We start from the raw sequence: 16,988 nt of genomic DNA, 5'->3' as shown, positions 1-16,988 counted from the left end.
TCCGAGGGGGAGAGGTGCTGCCGCTGCTCACGCTCCCGAGTCCCTCGGGGCCAGGAGCTGCCGCCTCGCCTCGCCGGTCCGCCTGGCTCAGCCGACACAGACGCCTCGTCGCTTCCTCAGGGGCCGCAGCGGGCTCCGACTGCGCCACTCGCACCCCACCTGGGCCGCGCTGCACGTCAGCACGACCGACGAAGCGCGTCAGCACGCACCCGCGCGCGTCGCGGGGCCCGCCGGGAACCGTAGTACGTCCCGCGGCGCTTTGCGCAGGCGCCGAGGCCACTTCGGGAAGTGTAGTTTCTTAAGGCCCAAGGGAGGTTCAACGCAGCCGCCAAGGGAACTACGAATCCCTTCGGCCAGTGCGAGGAAGGGCGGGTGAGAGGCCCAGAGGGGGCCACGTATTCGGAGTATTTCCGCCGGGGGGGGAGGCGGGGCATGGGGGCCTAGCGCCACATCGAGGGACGCTGGCGCGCTCGTCGCCCTCCCACTTTCTAACCAGAGCATTCTGGGAGTTGCAGTTCGTGCGTGCCGCGGAACCCGTATGTGGCTTCGGCCCGAGGCACGGCCGCCATTTTGTCTCCCCATGTTTGGAGTTGATGGTCCGAGCCCAGCGACTTAACTGCTTCCCTGTGGCCACGGGCCTCGCGCGGCGAGCCCGCGGCAGCGTCGCACCCGGCCTGCCGCACCGGGGAGAAGCCCCCGCAGACCCTAGGCGGCGGGTACACTCCTAACTTCAGAGCCCGGCGTCAGGCCCAGGGCCTGAGGCAAAAGCCACGGCAGCTGGCCGAGGGGGTTGGCAGCTTCCACCGCCGCAGATAGTGCTGAACGGGGCCGGCCGGCTGCCTTGGGGGATACTTTTCGTACTAGTTCCTCCGGGTAAGGCGGCCGGGCACCGATGCCGTTTTCTACAGAACCTGGGACACGTTAAACGTGGCAGGGCAACAACGTTACAAACACCCTCAGATTCCTCACCCCTCTGCAGAGTGCCTCCTGGTACCTTTTTAAAGTCCGCGTTTGCAACCTGAGGAGGAGTCCCGCTCTCCCAGCACAGCTGAAAGCCGCTGAGCCTCTCAGACCGCCACCTGCTAGTCGCCCTTGGCCGCGCCCCTACCTCGGTTGGGGGGGGGGGGGGGCGTCTCGCACCCTCACGAGGTCCCGTAATCAACTGCCGCCCCTTTGACTTTGGGGCTTTGTATTTGATTTTACCAAATACCCGTCTCAGGAGCTGGACCAGGAAAGCCCCGGGTTTCGGGTGGGAGCGGTGGCCCCGGGTGGGAGCGGTGGCCCCGGGCGCTGTTCTAAACCCGCTGCCTGGAACCCGGCACCTATGGGTAATGCTCCCGTGAGCGGAAGCACCTCTGAGCAGCCTAGGGAACAGTCTTTCTGGGCCCGAGCTGGTGTTTCTGAAGTTGAGGGTGTAGGGTGGTGGTATCTTAAAACCCACCGCTTCCCCTGAGACTCGTTCCTACCACAATTATCCTTCCCTGTAGTTACCTGCTGTTTGGGGCCAAGTTCTGCGTTTGACGCTCATGACAACCCCATGGGTGAGGGTTCTTCTCCTTTTCCTGTGGGAAGAACGGTGAATTCCCTGACATCCACAGTACAGATTTCAAAATCGGGAAGATAAGATTGACACGCTACGGTAATTTACAGACCTTATTGCAACGTTGTCCATTGTTCCAACAAATCCTTGATAGCAACAGGAAATTCAAAACCATGTATCCATTGCATTCAGTTGTCGTGTCTTTTTTAGACGAATCTGGAACAGTTCCTAATTCTTCGTTTGTAACTCATGACATTGTCACTTTTGGAGAGTACAGGCCATTTATTTTGTAGAACGTGCCGCAAGTTGGGTCTGTCTGATGCTTCATCGTGTTTAGATTCAGGTTCCGCACTTTGGGTGGGAAAAACATGGAAATGAATGCTGTGTCCTCAGTACCCAATATGAAGAGGGACATTCTTCCCAAGAGTTCCACTACTGCCAACGCTGACTTTGATTCATGTGTTGAAGAAGTGGTCAGTGTGGTTTCTCTGCTGTAAAATTTCTAGTTTTCCCCTGGTAGTTTTCAAAACGGAAAAAGAAGAAGTATCTGGTGGAAATAGAGAAAAATGTGTCCACAAACCAAGATAAGGGTTGTAGGTGTACTTAGACTCCGTGTGGCATCATTACTTCTGGGCCTTCTTGGAAAACAAAGCTGGGAAATGGATAAGATGTGCACACCCCAGAGTTTACAACGTCTCTAATTCCAGCCTAATGCTGCAGGGTTTTTCTCTCCTCTCCTCCTCCTCCCCCGACCTCCCCCCCCACCCCCCCCACCCCCCCCACCGGTGTCTGTAACTGTATTCTCCAGCCCTGAGAACTTGGCTCCCGATTCACCCATCGATTGATTGATTTGTTCAATTTCCTAGAATTCCAAAAAGTAGCTTCAGATTTGTTCATCTATGTCTGGAGCGGTGGGGAGCCTACCGATTAGAGTTAAATATTTGTTTGGAGTTCTTTTTGTCTTTAGCTTGGGGGCATATGCTCTGAATTCTATATTCAAAAGTTGCTTATGTTATTGTTTTTCTCCTCACCCTTGAGTGTGTTTGTGTTATTCATTTGAAATAATGCTTTTGATTCATTTGTTTCTGTGTGTATTACATTTTAGGACTTTTCCTCCCTTGAAGATTCCTCTTCCTTGAAGGTTTGGTCTATTTTCTTTTTTTCGAGTACTCGAAGCGATAACTTGATTCCAAAAGGCAGTACCAAAAGGTACGTTCAGGGAAATGGCTTCTCTCTCATTCCCTCCCCACCCCGTGCAGTCAATCTCAGTCCTCTTAGGTTTTTCTTTCCTAGGTTACTCTTTGCTCAGGTGAGGAGGCAAATGTGTATTTTCTTAATTCCCCTTCTTTCCTACGCAAAGTTGCACGCTCTAGATACTTTTTCACGCTTCCTGTTGTTCACTTAGCAATACGGCCTGGAAATCAGTCCACGTCAATTTACGGAGATGGGTGGATGGACTTCGATTCAATCACTCATTTATGTATGAGCATCTAAATTGTTTCTAATATTTTATCGTTACACACCCAGCTGCCATGAGTAACCAAGTCAGAGGTATTTTGGTATTGTTGAGGGTGTACCTACAAGAGAAATTTCTAGAAGCCGGATTGCTAAGGCGAAACGTAAAGGCATGGAGTTTTGTTGGTAATGACAGATTCCTCCCACAAGCAAAATATGAGAAGGCCTGCTTTCCCACAGCCTCGCCAACAGAGTGGGTTGCTGTATTTCCCAATTTCTGCTAACCTGGTAAGTGAGAGGTGGAATTCAGTGTAGTGGCAAAACATACACACCCTGAAATGTACCGTTTTAACTATTCACAGGCCGTTCAGCAGCGTGAAGTATATTCACAGTGTTTTGCCACCATCACCACCGTCCCTTTCCAGACCCTTTTCATCACCCGAACTGTCCCCGTGAACGATAACTCCTTCTTCCTCCTTCTCCCAGCCCAGTAACCTTTACTCTGTTTTCTGTGTCTATAAATTTGCCTCTTCCAGGTCCCCTATGCGTGGAATCACACACTCTCTCTCCTTTTATGCCTGGCTTATTGCACTGAACGTAATGTTTTCGAGGTTTCTGTGTGTAGTAGCATGTGTCAGAGCTTCCTTCTCTGTCACGGTCGAATGTATTCCGTTGAATGTACATCCCACCTTTTGTTTGTCCGTTCGTTCACTGGTGGACGTTTGAGTTTCCACGTTTGGGCTGTTGTGAACGATGCTGCTGTGAATGTTGGCGTACAGCTTTCTGTGTACACGTCTGTTTTTATTTCTCAGGTGTGCACCCAGGATTAGAATTGCCGGGTCATCTGTAATTCCATGTTTAAGCTATTTGAGGAAGCGCCACACTGTGTTCCCCTGGGGCCACACCATTTTGCGTCCCCACCAGCGGTGCGCGAGCGTTCGTTTCTCCACGGCCTCGCCAGCACTTGTCTGTCCCTGTGACTTCAGCGATGCTAGCGGGTGTGAAGTGCAATCTCGTATCTTTTTTTTAAATTTAAGTTTATTCACTTATTTTGAGACACAGAGAGAGAGGCAAGTGGAGAGGGAAATAGAGACAATCCCAAGCAGGCTCCTCAGTGTCAGCAAAGAGCCCAACATGGGGCTCGAACCCACATACCGTGAGATCATGACCTGAGCTGAAAGCAAGAGTCAGATGGCCAACCGACTGAGCCACCCAGGCGCCCCTCGTCGTATCTTTGATTAGCCTTTCTCTGATGACATTGAGCCTCTTGTCACGTGTTTTTTGTTCATTTGAGGATCTTCCTTGGAGGATTGTCTATTTGGGTCCTTCGTCCATTCTTTTATTGGGTTGGTTTTCTTGTTCCTGATTTACAAGAGTTCTCTATATATTATTGGTATCGATTACTTATCAGATATCTGATTTGTGACTATATCCTCCCATTCTATGGGTTGTTTTTCGTGTTTTGATAGTGTCCTTTCCATGCATTAAGTTTTTAAAGTTTTTTTAACGTTTTATTTTTGAGAGACATAGCACGAGCGGGGGAGAGGTAGAGAGAGAGGGGGACACAGAATTCTAAGCAGGCTCCAGGCTCTGAGCTGTCAGCACAGAGTTCGACCAGGGGCTCGAACCCATGGACCGTGATATCGTGACCTGAGCCGTAGTCGGATGCTCAACCAACTGAGCCACCCAGGTGCCCCTGAAGGTTTTTAATCTTAATGAAATCCAGCTTATGCCAGTGTGGCTTTAGTTGGCATGTCACTCATCGTGAGTGAGCTTGAACATTGCAGTCTTCCTTTATGGAAATTTACAACGTGGCTAAACTAGCAGGACGCACAAAGCCATACATTCTGAAATGTGCGTGTTAGGTTTATGGTCCACCCTTTGCAAAGTGGCACAGTTAGGCATATGTGACAATTAGAAAACTGGACCGTAGCAGGAAGGCACAAACTCCTGTTCCACCGGTTCTTTAGTTTTAGGACTCCTTCAGAGAGGAGTCGCTCTTGGTCATGCTGGGAGGCAATTCCCGGCTCATGGAGGTTTTCTGATGGCTCTTCCTCCCGAAACTGCTTCTCTTGTCATTCCCATCTGGGTAAGTAGCACCTTCATCCAAGCCAGAAAGCCAGCAGCCCAGAGTCTTACTGACTTGGCTTGCACAGCTTTCCCAGCATGCTGCCCTCTGTCCTTCCCACCGCTGATGCCCACAGGCGGGCCTGGACTCCAGCAATGCCTCCTCTTTAGGCTCCCGGCCTCCAGGCTTCCCCTCCAGCTTTCAGGGGTCCTCCAGAGGGATTTTGAAATTTTCCTTTGAAATTTTGTGTCCCACGGTATAGTGGGTTGACTAGTGTCCCCCGCCCCAAACTTCATGTCCATTCAAAACCTCAGAATGTAACCTTATTTAGAATAAGGGACTTTGCAGATGTAGCTAAGGGTCTCCAGACAAAATTATCATGCATTTAGGGTAGACCCGAAATCCAGTGACCGGTGTCATCCTAAGTAGAAGAGACAGACGCTGGGAGAAGGCCATGAGAAGATGATGGCAGAGATTGGGGGGGTGGTCACAAGCTAAGGAGTGCTAGCAGCCGCCAAAAGCTGGGAAAGGCAGAGAAGCCGCCTCTGGAGGAGCAAAGCCCCGCAACACCTTGATTTAGGACTTGTGGCTTCTAGACTGGGCAAGAATGGATCCATGCTGCCGTAGGCCTCCCAGTGTGTGGCAGTGTGTTATGGCGGCTTCAGGACACTGATACATACCTGTCAGCCACTGTCACTGGAGGACACATGAGAAAACACAGATAAACAGAGAAATGAGCACAGGCAGTTCCATCCTCCAGAGACGGATACTGTTTAACACTTCAGCGTCTAGCTTGTTAGAGTAATAGTCCTTAAATGCAACCTTCTAAAATGCTTAAGGGGCACCTGGGGGCTCAGTCAGTTGAGTGTCCAACCCTCAGTTTCAGCTCAGGTCATGATCTCACGATTCAAGAGATCGAGCCCCACGTCGGGCTCTGCACAGACAGCACCTAACCTGATTGGGAGTCTCTCTTTCCCCCTCTCTCTGCCCTTCCCCTCCCTGTGCACTTTTTTCTCTCTCTCTCTCAAAATAAGTAAGTAAACATGGGGAAAAAATAAAATAAATAAAATGCTTAAAACTTTCCCAATGCTTTCAGGATAAAACCTGAAACTGCTTGCTAGAGCCTCCCAGACCAACCTTTTTTGTAGCTGCTTTTCCATCCACTCTAAGAATCAGCTTGCACCCTGCCTCTGCTTGTTCTCCAGGTGGACGGGCCTGGCCTGTGCCTTCAGCCTCCTGTTTCGTGGCCTTGTCGCAGCGCCATGGATGCACCCTTTCCTCTGGAGCTGAGGCCGCTGGGCCAGCGGAGCCTGAGAGGCAGAAACAATGTTCGTGGCCGCTGGGACAGGGGTGAGTGGGGCCACTCGCGTTTCCACCCCTTGAGTCCTGGACCTGGGGCCCTGGAGCTCCTGTTCCAGCCGTGCAAGACACAAACAAATAGGCACCTACCAATCAGAAGTGGCCAAGGGGGGATGTCTGGAAAAGAATCACACCCTGTCCTCCAGAGGGACACCAGACCCCAGCAGAAGACTGGCTCCCGGGGCTGATACAGTGCCCCCAACCACTTGGGAGGGTCTCCGGTGTCTCCTTTTGAGCTGGAGGCCTCAGCTGCAGCCCAGCTCGTCCCACAGGCCCGCAAGCACCTTCCTGGCCAGGCCTTGTAGCTTCCAGGCCCCAGGTGGGCTGTGTGGCCTGGCCAGCACTAGCAGCCTCAGCACAGGACGGGCAGGCCAGGCTCTCGGCAAGCAGAGTGTTTGCCTGAGCAGCCTCTCAGCGGCACGGGGGCCCCAAAGATGCCTCAGATCCAAGCCCCTGGACTGTGACTCTGTTCCTGTGCCCAGGACCGGGAGAAGTAAGACACTAGAAAGGAACCTGGTGAGGAAAAGCCACAGGGACCGTCCTGGTCTACAGCGTTTGGGAGCATTGCCTCCTTGGCCGCACACCACACAGCAGCCTTCGTACAGCACGTCCTGGCCCGGGTCAGTATGTTCCCCCACCCCCCACTCCTTCTTGGGGTGGATGCTCTCTATGATTCAGAAATTTCTACAGCTTTAAAAGCAGTAATTTTATTTTCTTAGGATTGTTTTATGAAAATTCGGATGAATTATGACTACCAGGCTTGGCATCTTTTTATTTAAAAACACTGGGGAAAACAAGAAAACCACTGAAAAGTAAAAGATCAACCAATGAAATCCCATCACTTAAAAATTACAAAATTAGGGGTGCCTGGGTGGCTTAGTCACTCACGCGTCCGACTCTTGATCTCTGCTCAGGTCGTGATCTCACAGATCATGAGCTCAAGCCCCACATCAGGCTCCATGCGATCAGCACAGAGCCTGCTTGGGATTCCCTCTCTCTCTGCCCCTTCCCCACTTGTTCTCTCTCTCTCTCTCAAAAGTAAATAAACTTATAAAAAATTATAAAATTAGGGGTGGCTCAGTCAGTTAAGTGTCCAACACTTGGTGTCACCTCAGGTCATGAGTTCAAGCCCCACGTTGGGCTCCACCCTAGGCCCGAACCCTACTTAAAAAAGAATTATAAAATTAGAGGGGTGCCTGGCTAGCTCAGTTAGTAGAGCATGTGACTCTTGATCTCAGGGTTGTGTGGGTAGAGATTACTTAAAAATAAAAGAAACCTTACAAAAGAGGCATGTATGTGTGTGTATATATGTGTATATCTGTCTAGTTAACTATAGTTTGTATATGTATATTATATAGTACTATATATATATCATATGTAGAACTATATATATCACATATATATATGTAGAACTATACATATAACTATAATATATAGAACTGTACATAGAACTATATATATAAATATGGATGATATGTAATATATATATACTATATAGCATATATATAGTATATTATATATATATAGTCATAGACTCTAAGTCTAAAGTTCTCTTTTGGCCAGCAAAAGAGCGGACACAGGATTCAAACGAGAGATGGCTAATGTCTGGGAAAAAGACAAGAGCCCCGAATAAAGGTCCTTGCCCCATATTTATTCAGATCAGAAGGCTTGCAAACGTGATGGGTGTGTACAGACAATGGGTGTGTTGACACATGGGTGTGAACGGTAACCTGTGGACATGAGCGAAAAGGGGGTTTTTAAAGATATACGGTGTTTGGGGTTTGGGTCAATATAAAACAAAATCCGGGCACCGGTCAGATGGGTAGATGGTTGTTAACAGCAGGCAGAAGGCTCTGTGCCTGTTTATCTTTGCCAGCCTAGGGGAGGTGACAGACAGGGGGAATAACCTCAGGGTTAATAAGGCACCTTTTCTTTGGTTAACCATCTCCACTCTGGGCTGCTTTGCCTGCAGCGCAGTGATCCAAAGTCCGATTCACCATTTACCTAACCTGGCCCTATTCTCCTATAAAAGCAGCTTTCTGTTATAGTAGTCAATTTGGGGTGCTTTCACCCTGAATATCTAATCTTGTTATTCCTGTGTATTGGGCACCTTTGTGCCATTTCTATTTCAGGCCTTTGCCTCTCTCTATTTTGGGGGCTCTGCACCCCCTCTCTATTTTGGGGTGCATTGCATCTCCCTAATCCTGGCACCTTTGTGCTTCCCTATTCTCGGAGTATCTTTGCACCCCGCTTGGAGTGCTAATCTGGTTTACCCAAACTCAGGTGTGAGCATTTTATGACTTTGTATTTCTTTATGCCTTGTTAACCCATTGGTTTAAGCCCGGGGGATTCCTAAGCTTATCTCCACAACGTAAGTATATAGATAGATATGGTTACAGATACTGATACGGATATGGATATAGTAAGAAAATGTAAAGTGGTCTCCCCCCACCTGGCATCACCTTAGCCCTGCACGGCAGAGCCCCAGAGCCACACGGGGAGCTGCTTGCTGGAGGGTCGCCTACAGGCTGAAGGTCCAGCAGAGACATTCTTACAAATACAGTGTTGGTGCAATTTCGTCATACAAAAAGATGGGGAAAACCTAAATGCTTCTGAAGTGTAGGCCCTGAACGTTGTATTTGGTTTGGTAATGCAGGTGCCTGACTTAAGCTTTGATTGGCCAAGCATCTGTTTCAAAGAGGTGTTTGCTGGAAAAAAAAAAAAAAAAAAAAAAAAAAAAAATATATATATATATATACATATATATATATATACGTATATATATCTGGCTTTCTCAAACACATTGCCAGCCACACTAAAGAGCCAGGCCACCTCCCCCAGCTGGGGCTCCTTTGTCTTACAGTGTTTGGTCGATTTCAGTAACTGACCACTTGGGCCCTTGTCCACCCCCACAGCTTTAAATTCCTACTCTTGGGGCGCCTGGGTGGCGCAGTCGGTTGAGCGTCCGACTTCGGCCGGGTCACGATCTCGCGGTCCGTGAGTTCGAGCCCCGTGTCAGGCTCTGGGCTGATGGCTCGGAGCCTGGAGCCTGTTTCCGATTCTGTGTCTCCCTCTCTCTCTGCCCCTCCCCCGTTCATGCTCTGTCTCTCTCTGTCCCAAAAAAAAAAAAAAAAAAAAAAAAAGTTGAAAAAAAAATTCCTACTCTTACTTTTTTTTTTTAAGTTTATTTATTTGAGAAAGAAAGAGTGTAAAAAAAAAAGAGAGAGAGAAAGAAAAAGCGTGATCAGGGGAGAGGCAGAGAGAGAGGGAGAGAGGAGAATCCCAGGCAGGCTCTGAGCTGTCAGCACAGAGCCTGATGCAGGGTTCGAACTCACGAACTGTGAGACCATGGCCTGAGCCAAACAGAGATGCTCAACCAACTGAGCCCCCCAGACGTCCCTCCTGCTCTTATGTTTTAAATTTAGCAATAAAGAGTGAGCTCATGAAACCCTAGGCCCCCACCCTGGACCCCAACCAGAGCAGAACCCTAGGCCTGTGAGCCTGCCCTCCCACGCTCGGGCTCTCTGTCCCTGCTTCCCAGAGACCTCACTGGCTGGCCCCAGGTATGTTGTATAATTTTCTGGTCCTGACGTAATAAACCTTTATTATTATTTTTTTTTCATAGTTTCCTGATGGTTATTGCCAAAGGGTGTCTTGCAGTCATAGTAAGAGCCACAGGGCTGGGCCAGTCGGGACACCGGTGACCGAGAGGCTCCAACCACACACAGGGCGGCCAGCGTCGCCGGCAGGGTTGCGTGACTGCCCTTGCGGTTAGCTGAGGGGAGCGCGGCTTGCTCACTCACCCCTACCTGACTCGGGAACACCGCCTGGGGAAGCAGCACTGCTCACGGGCAGCCTCGCACGCTGCTCTGTGCTTCTACGTGTCGCCTCTGTTGTGTGTTGCCTGCGGTATCTGACCCAAGAGGTCACAGCCGCCATAATTATCCGCGGGCCTCCCTGGAGCGGTGTGATCGAGGCCATGCGGTCTAATCATCTCGTTAGACCACTAATTATAAAGGCCTTAGTTGGCTATGAATGTGTGTGAGGGTTCTGCACCTCTCAAGGCCAAGGAGAATGGAGGCGGGCAGATTGGATCGCCAGGCTGGCGTCCCTGCCCGCGGAGAGGCTCTGGGCTGAAGGCCCAAGGAAAAGATGCCCGTGGGCGAGCGGGACAGGAGACATATTCCAGTGACCATTGAGTCAGCGGGTCGTGCCCTAACCGTGTGTCCTCACCCAGAGGAGTCAAATAGCCTTGTAACCAGAAACCTGTGGTGCCACAAGAGGGAAAATACAACGAAGGCCACGGTCTCTCTGTCACTGCTTCACTCACTGCTGTCACTGTTCATCCCCTGATGTGGGTCCTATTCCTGGTATGATACCACTACAAAAATTAATGGACAGATGTGAATGCTCTGAACCTCTGGTGCCAGCACATCCTAATATACCAGCTCCTCGATAGGTGCAAACCCCGCAGAAGCTTCCAGACATCGTTCAGTGCCGTGCATGCCAGCATGCCAAGCCTTGGTGTAGCAGCCCAGAGGCCTGGGGCTTTTCCCAAAGAGCCTGCACATAGCATGCCAGTGGAGGCAGACCCCGATCCCGGGGAGGTCTCTTGGGACGCCCTGGAAAGGAGAGTGGCCTACAAGGAGGTCTCACGGTGACACCATCCAAAATGTTGTGGCTTCCCTGCCACCAAGGGGAACACTGACAGGGTTATCAAGGCCTCTCAGGAGGAGACAGAGGGAAAGGGAAGGCAAAGGCCCCTGGAGCCACGGAGACTCCTACCTGGGCCTCCGCCTCTTCACCAGGATATTTATTGCCAGGCACCGTGCCCGTGCCGAGATCTCTGCCAAGGCCCACAAGCAACAGCAAACATCGAGATGAGGCCCGTCTCCTGTGCAAATTTGGCATGGTCCGATGGGTTTATAGTTTCTATGCCGTGGCGACCAAATGATCCCCTCTTTATTGCCAACCCGCAAGAGGCCCCATTTTTTTAATGCACTAGTTTTAATGTTCACTAGTAGTATTGACTAGTACTATTTTATTTTTAATTTTTATTTTAGAGAGAGAGTGCACAAGCAGGGGAGAGGGGCAGAGAGAGAGAGAGAGAGAGAGAGAGAGAGAGAGAGAGAGACCATCTTAAGCAGACTCCATGCTCAGCGCGGAGCCAGACACGGGGCTCGATCCCACACCCCTGGGATCGTGACCTGAGCCAAACTCGAGAGTCAGATGCTCAACCGACTGAGCCCCCCGGGTGCCCCTCAGGAGACCCCATTGGACCCTGAGTCCAAAGAATTACTCTTCACAGGGCACTCCCCGTAATTATGGGTTGATGCCTCTGCAGTTTAATTGGAAAAAATTGCATTATGAGGAAATGTTATGTTTTTAGGAATTAAGAAATATCATACATTTGACAACCCCTAACCCTAACCCAACTGCTGTGTAGCAGTTCACAATTGCTTCTTAGTTTTCACTAGAAAATAAGTTTTGTAAAGATTAATCGTTCTAATTAATATATATAATTTAAACTACTAGAAATAATAAGTAAAAAGAAAGTAATTTTGTCCCATTTTTAATAATCTCTACACCCAACATGGGGCTCGAACTTATGACCCCGAGACCGAGAGTCTCATGCTCCACTGACCAAGCCAGCCTGGCTTCCCCAAAGTAATTTTGTCCTGAAGTGAAGCTGATTATTTCAAAATGAAAAAGGGGAAAACCAGAATCACTGTTATAAGCGCTGTAAAAATAGGTTTGGAGGGGGCAGGGGCATCTGGGTGACTGAGATGATAAAGCGTCAGACTTGGGCTCAGGTCATGATCTCACAATTTATGGGTTCAAGCCCGGCATCGGACGCTGCGCTGACAGCTCAGAGCCCAGAGCCTGCTTTGCATTCTGTGTCTCCCTCTCTGCCCCTTCCCTGCTCATGCACGCTCTCTCTCTTTTTCTCAAAAATAAACATTCAAAAATTCTTTTAATTTTAACTAGTCTTACTTGATACGTTATATTACATGGGAAGCATTTTCAAATAAGAGATAATGCTGTAACTTCTTTCTTAACATCCTTGTGTGGATATACGTTATTAATATAAGTGTTCCAGAAATTATCTGAAGCTGCAAAAAATCTGATATGTAATATTATCAGTCATTATTCCAGTTATCACCTTAAAATGTTGTGTGTCCCAAAAATAACCAGATTTCCTTGTCAGCTGCGTTGTAATAAACTTCCATCAGCTCTCTAACCATGTCCATCTTCAAGTCTTTTGTCACTTACAGACAGTTACTGCTGTACTCTCATGCTTTTGGAAAACTGTTTCGTCTGCATAGACATTCATAGCAAGGACTGACAGGTGCTTTAGAATACAGGTTTCTGAGAACTCTCAGATTGCATCACTCAACTGCGAAAGAATTTACCGAACTCGAAAGCAAAACTAGATTTGTAAAACCTGCTGACAAAAGAGCAAGATCAACAAGGATTAATTTCAGGGGACTGACGGACCCGATGAGGATCCTTACACGTTTCTATGACTTTTGTTTGAAACGTTGCTGGTTCTTTACTCTCTTGTTCTCCAGATTCAAGGAAATTTTGTCTTAAACCAGCTATGACTCACGGCAGTCTGTGAAGTCTACCTTTGTAAACAAAGATAAAGGAACTACGTTTTCTCCCTACCTCATCCCTCCAGACTTTGGAAACTCCCAGTAAGTATGCTTATATTTTCATAGCAACGCATTTGTGGAAGTCCAATAAGAATCTGTTCTCCTTGCAACAGGACACTATTGGAAACACTGGTCATATTACCAAGGCTTTGGCTAGAATATCATATCTGAGAACGACGCGCATAGACTGAGATATGACCAGACAGCGCTAAGGAACAAAGAGTGACTGTGTGGAACCAACCCTTGGAAAAATCAGCCTGATAACCTTGCTGGGGTTCCCAACAGCCTTATCATGTGAGTCAGGAAGATTGCCTCCTGACAGGCCCAGGAACCTCACGAAGAGGGACTGCCCCCCAAATTTATGGGTATTCTAGGTAAGATCGGACAGGGAGGTGTCGGCTTGGCTTCTTAGCCTGGAGAGGCCTTTCAGAGTTCCATCTGAGATTCCTTATGAAAAGTTCCAGGAAAGCAGACTTGAAAGAGCCTGGATGGTCAGTCCCTATTCTTGCTGCACTCACGCAAACAAGAGAGCCGAGTTTATCGCAACTAGACTGAATTTGCAAACAAAATAGTCTTGCTACGGTTGTCCTTGCCACAGATCGGGGCGATTACAGAGAGAACAGGTCTGCTTCAGTGACACATCTTCACAGGTATATTCTGGCACCGCGGATTATCTTTGGTGTTTGTCTTCACCTAGGCTAGATCCTGAATTCTAGTTTCTTCCAGTAGTCGGCCACAACTCCAAACTTCCAGCATTTCTCCCGCCCTCTGACCTGGGATCCTTGAGACCTAAAACCGCCCATCCCACAACCGGGCAGGCCCAAGTGGGGCGACTCGATCCAAACTTCGGAGGGACCACCACAGCAGCTCGCGGGGGGACGGTCTTCGTGCCTGTTGCCGGTGGGCCCCTCAGGACGGTCACCAGAGACGTTCACGCCACAGACCAGGCACGTCTGCCAGGTTGCCGCTGCCCGCCCTCCCCTCACCTGAGGACATTTTGAGCCCTAGATGTGCACTAGTTATCCCCTCCACGTGGCGGCACTCAGGAACGGAACGGAACAGGAACGGAGCTCAGGAACGGCATTGTCGGCCCCAGTCTTTAACCTCTGTTGCGTCATGTGACGCCGTCACAAGACGTAGGGTGAGTATAGGCCAATGAGGTATTCTGAGAGAGAGGGGCCAGTTTCATACGGGCCTTGTTATGCTTTGAACTACTATCGTTCTATCGTGTGTACTGCAGATATTATAATGTTTTTTTATTTTAAGACCCTTGCTTATTTTTTAATATGCAATTTATTGTCAAATTATGTTATTACTGTCATTATAATTGTTTTATTCTATTACGGTTGTTTTATTATTAGTTATTGTTAATTTCTTACCGTGCCCGACTTATGAATTTTATCGGAAGCATCTATGCATGGGAAAAGCATGGTATACGTAGGGTTTGCTATTGTCTCCAGTTTCAGGCATCTACGGGGGGGTCTTGGAATGTACCCCCCTGGCTGGGGGGCGGGGGCTGGAGGCCGACCTTGGGAGTCCGCCTGCATCAGCACCTCCTGAAATGAGACACGACTCTGACCTGACCTGTCTGCAGGACGAGGACCGGTTGGATGAGATATGGAGCAACCTGCCGGCTCCGGACATGTTCAAACCCACTGACGCCAGGTACAGGCCACTTGCAGGCCACCAGCTTGAGCGAGGGAAGCCTGAGTGAGGAAGGAGGGCCCACAGTGACCCCCTGACTGAAGACAGACCGGCGCATTAGGCGATCCACCTCGAAATATCCGTAAGCCCTAGCTGACCAGTGGATTACTTACACCCAGATCCGGCTGCCAAAAGAGGAAAAGTCCGCACGTTCCTGTCCCTCCTCACCTTCCCCCTTTCCTGCAGCCCCCCCCCTCCCCCCGGCTGACGGCAGCGTCTCTGCAGCCTTCCCCACTGCTCCCCTGCAGTGCATGCAGGAAACTTCTATGTCCTTTTTTCCACCTCAGGTGAATTCTTTGACGGCCTCTTCTGCAGGCCCCCACTGGATCGGGTTGCCCCCGACACTAGATGGCCCAAGATGTTAAAATATTTCGTGGCGTTACCCAAATCCTTGAACAGATTCCCTGAGCTGGCCCCTGAGATGACCGACCTATTTTCCTAGCTGGACCCTTCAAGTCTGGGACGACGGCTACAAACTAGATTCCAGACTCTCCTCCCACCTCAATATTTATAGGATTTGTTACCGTAATCCTGTTGAGAAGTGTACTTTCTGGATGACAGTGTGCCCTGTCCCTGCTTGTGGCATATTAGCTCCCCAGGTAGTTCACATCCTCTGACAGAGGCATCACAGGGTGGGGGCGGCGTAAGCCCCCCCCCCCTCGGCGGTTTCCTTTCTCTTTTTTCTGACGCAGGTGCCCATCTTGAACTTTGATCGTCAAGGCGTCCGTTTCAAAGAAGGCTATCTCACATGAACACATTGCCAGCCACCCTGGGAAAAGGGCCAGGCCACCTTCCCACTCTGCTGTTTCAGAGAGTTCGGTGGACTTCTATAGCTGACCATTTGGGCCACTTTTTTTTTCTCTCTCTCTTCTGAAGCTTTAGATTCCTGTTCTTATGTTTTAAATTCAGCAATAAAGAATGAGCCTGCAAAACCCTGGGCCCGCATCCCTGATCCCAATAAAAGCAGAACCCCAGGCCTGTCCGTGAGTGGGCTCTTGTGCACTCTCTCTCTCCCTCTCTCTCCTCTCTCTTCCTCTCTCCCCACCCCCAACCCCAGCTACCTCACTGTGTGGCTCCAGGGTTGCTGTAGAACCTCCAGGTCTTGTAAATAACAAATGATGGTCGTGGCAAAAGGGCATTTCAGTCCCTGCCCTCCCAGGCACAGTGTCACCTCCTCCAGGAAGTCTCCCAGGACCAAAGGCTCCAGCTGCAAGCTCCCAAGGAAAGGGTCTTTGGCCAAAAACATTGGCTGCAGAGATTATAATGAGTACGGGGTGGGGGCTGCAGACTGTGGGGCAGGACTGGACACCGGCTGGACCTGAGGCTGTATTTACACAGTGAGCTCAGAACTGCCTTCAGCGCCACCCCTGCTCTCCCAGCTGCCCCGGGGCTAGCTCTCTGGCTCTCTCCCTCACCCTCGGATGGAATCCTTACTCGTCTCACAAACTAGGAACCTTTAAACTGCTTTTATTTCAGAGCAGGTGGAGAAATGAAACGAAACCGGGACCACGATGACCTCAGAAAAGTGTCACATGGGTTCAGCAAAACCATAGCTTTTCCAATAAGCCGCAGGAGGGAGGAGGGAGGAGGGAGGAAGGACCACTCGGGAGTGGGTCTGCTTCCAGGTCTGGTGCAGCCAGAGCCTGCGGGAGCCTGTGGGGTGAGGGCTGGACTTCCCTTCCAGGATGAGGGCACAGGGACTGGCAGGGACCCGGCTCCATTGAGATGTGGGGTCCCACAGCGCGTCTGTGGTCAGGACAGGACAGCCAGCTCAGCCAAGGGAGGCCGAGGTGGGATAGGGAAATGTTTCGCATGCAGACATCAGACCTTCCTTCTGGAGGGTCGACAGGGAACAAAAGGTGAGGACCAGGGGCATCTGGGGCGTCCAGGAATGCGTGCCTTTGAATTGGCTGGGGGTGGGGGGAGTTGGGCAGGGAATGGCAGCGGGTTGAGCTGCTCCTTTCTGCACCCAGCAGTCCTGGAGTGGCCCGGCCCCCCCCACCCCCCTTCAGCCTGCCCTCTGTGGGTCCTGTTGGGCGCCCCAAGGTGAGGGAGGGGTGTCAGAGTGATGAGAAACCAGATGAAACTGGTGAACAGGGAAGAGGGGTCAGGGGGCCACTGGTGGGTGTCCTCAGATGACCCAGGGACAGAGAAGAGGGGGCCATGGGCCAGGCCTCTGGCTGCACAGTGTGGGGTACAGAAGGCG

General features: G+C 50.2%; 1 long non-coding RNA gene across 14 annotated transcripts; it reads left to right on the top strand.

The window, feature by feature from the left end:
- Positions 1–283: 283 nt before the first annotated feature.
- Positions 284–15,764, top strand: LOC122234764. 14 transcript variants are annotated; one of them, XR_006212710.1, is made up of 9 exons: positions 533–873; positions 1,488–1,639; positions 2,646–2,749; positions 6,269–6,413; positions 6,905–7,042; positions 12,995–13,120; positions 13,192–14,219; positions 14,673–15,381; positions 15,475–15,764. It is a non-coding gene; the product is annotated as an uncharacterized LOC122234764 (long non-coding RNA). The 14 variants fall into 14 exon arrangements; XR_006212713.1 differs by having other exon boundaries at positions 536–873; positions 13,192–13,452; positions 13,537–14,219; positions 14,673–15,764; XR_006212714.1 differs by having other exon boundaries at positions 536–873; positions 14,673–14,864; positions 15,503–15,764.
- Positions 15,765–16,988: the final 1,224 nt, after the last annotated feature.

This window comes from Panthera tigris, chromosome E3 (genome assembly GCF_018350195.1).
Source record: "Panthera tigris isolate Pti1 chromosome E3, P.tigris_Pti1_mat1.1, whole genome shotgun sequence".
Classification (NCBI taxonomy): domain Eukaryota; kingdom Metazoa; phylum Chordata; class Mammalia; order Carnivora; family Felidae; genus Panthera; species Panthera tigris.
This window is presented reverse-complemented; position numbering and strand designations above follow the sequence as displayed.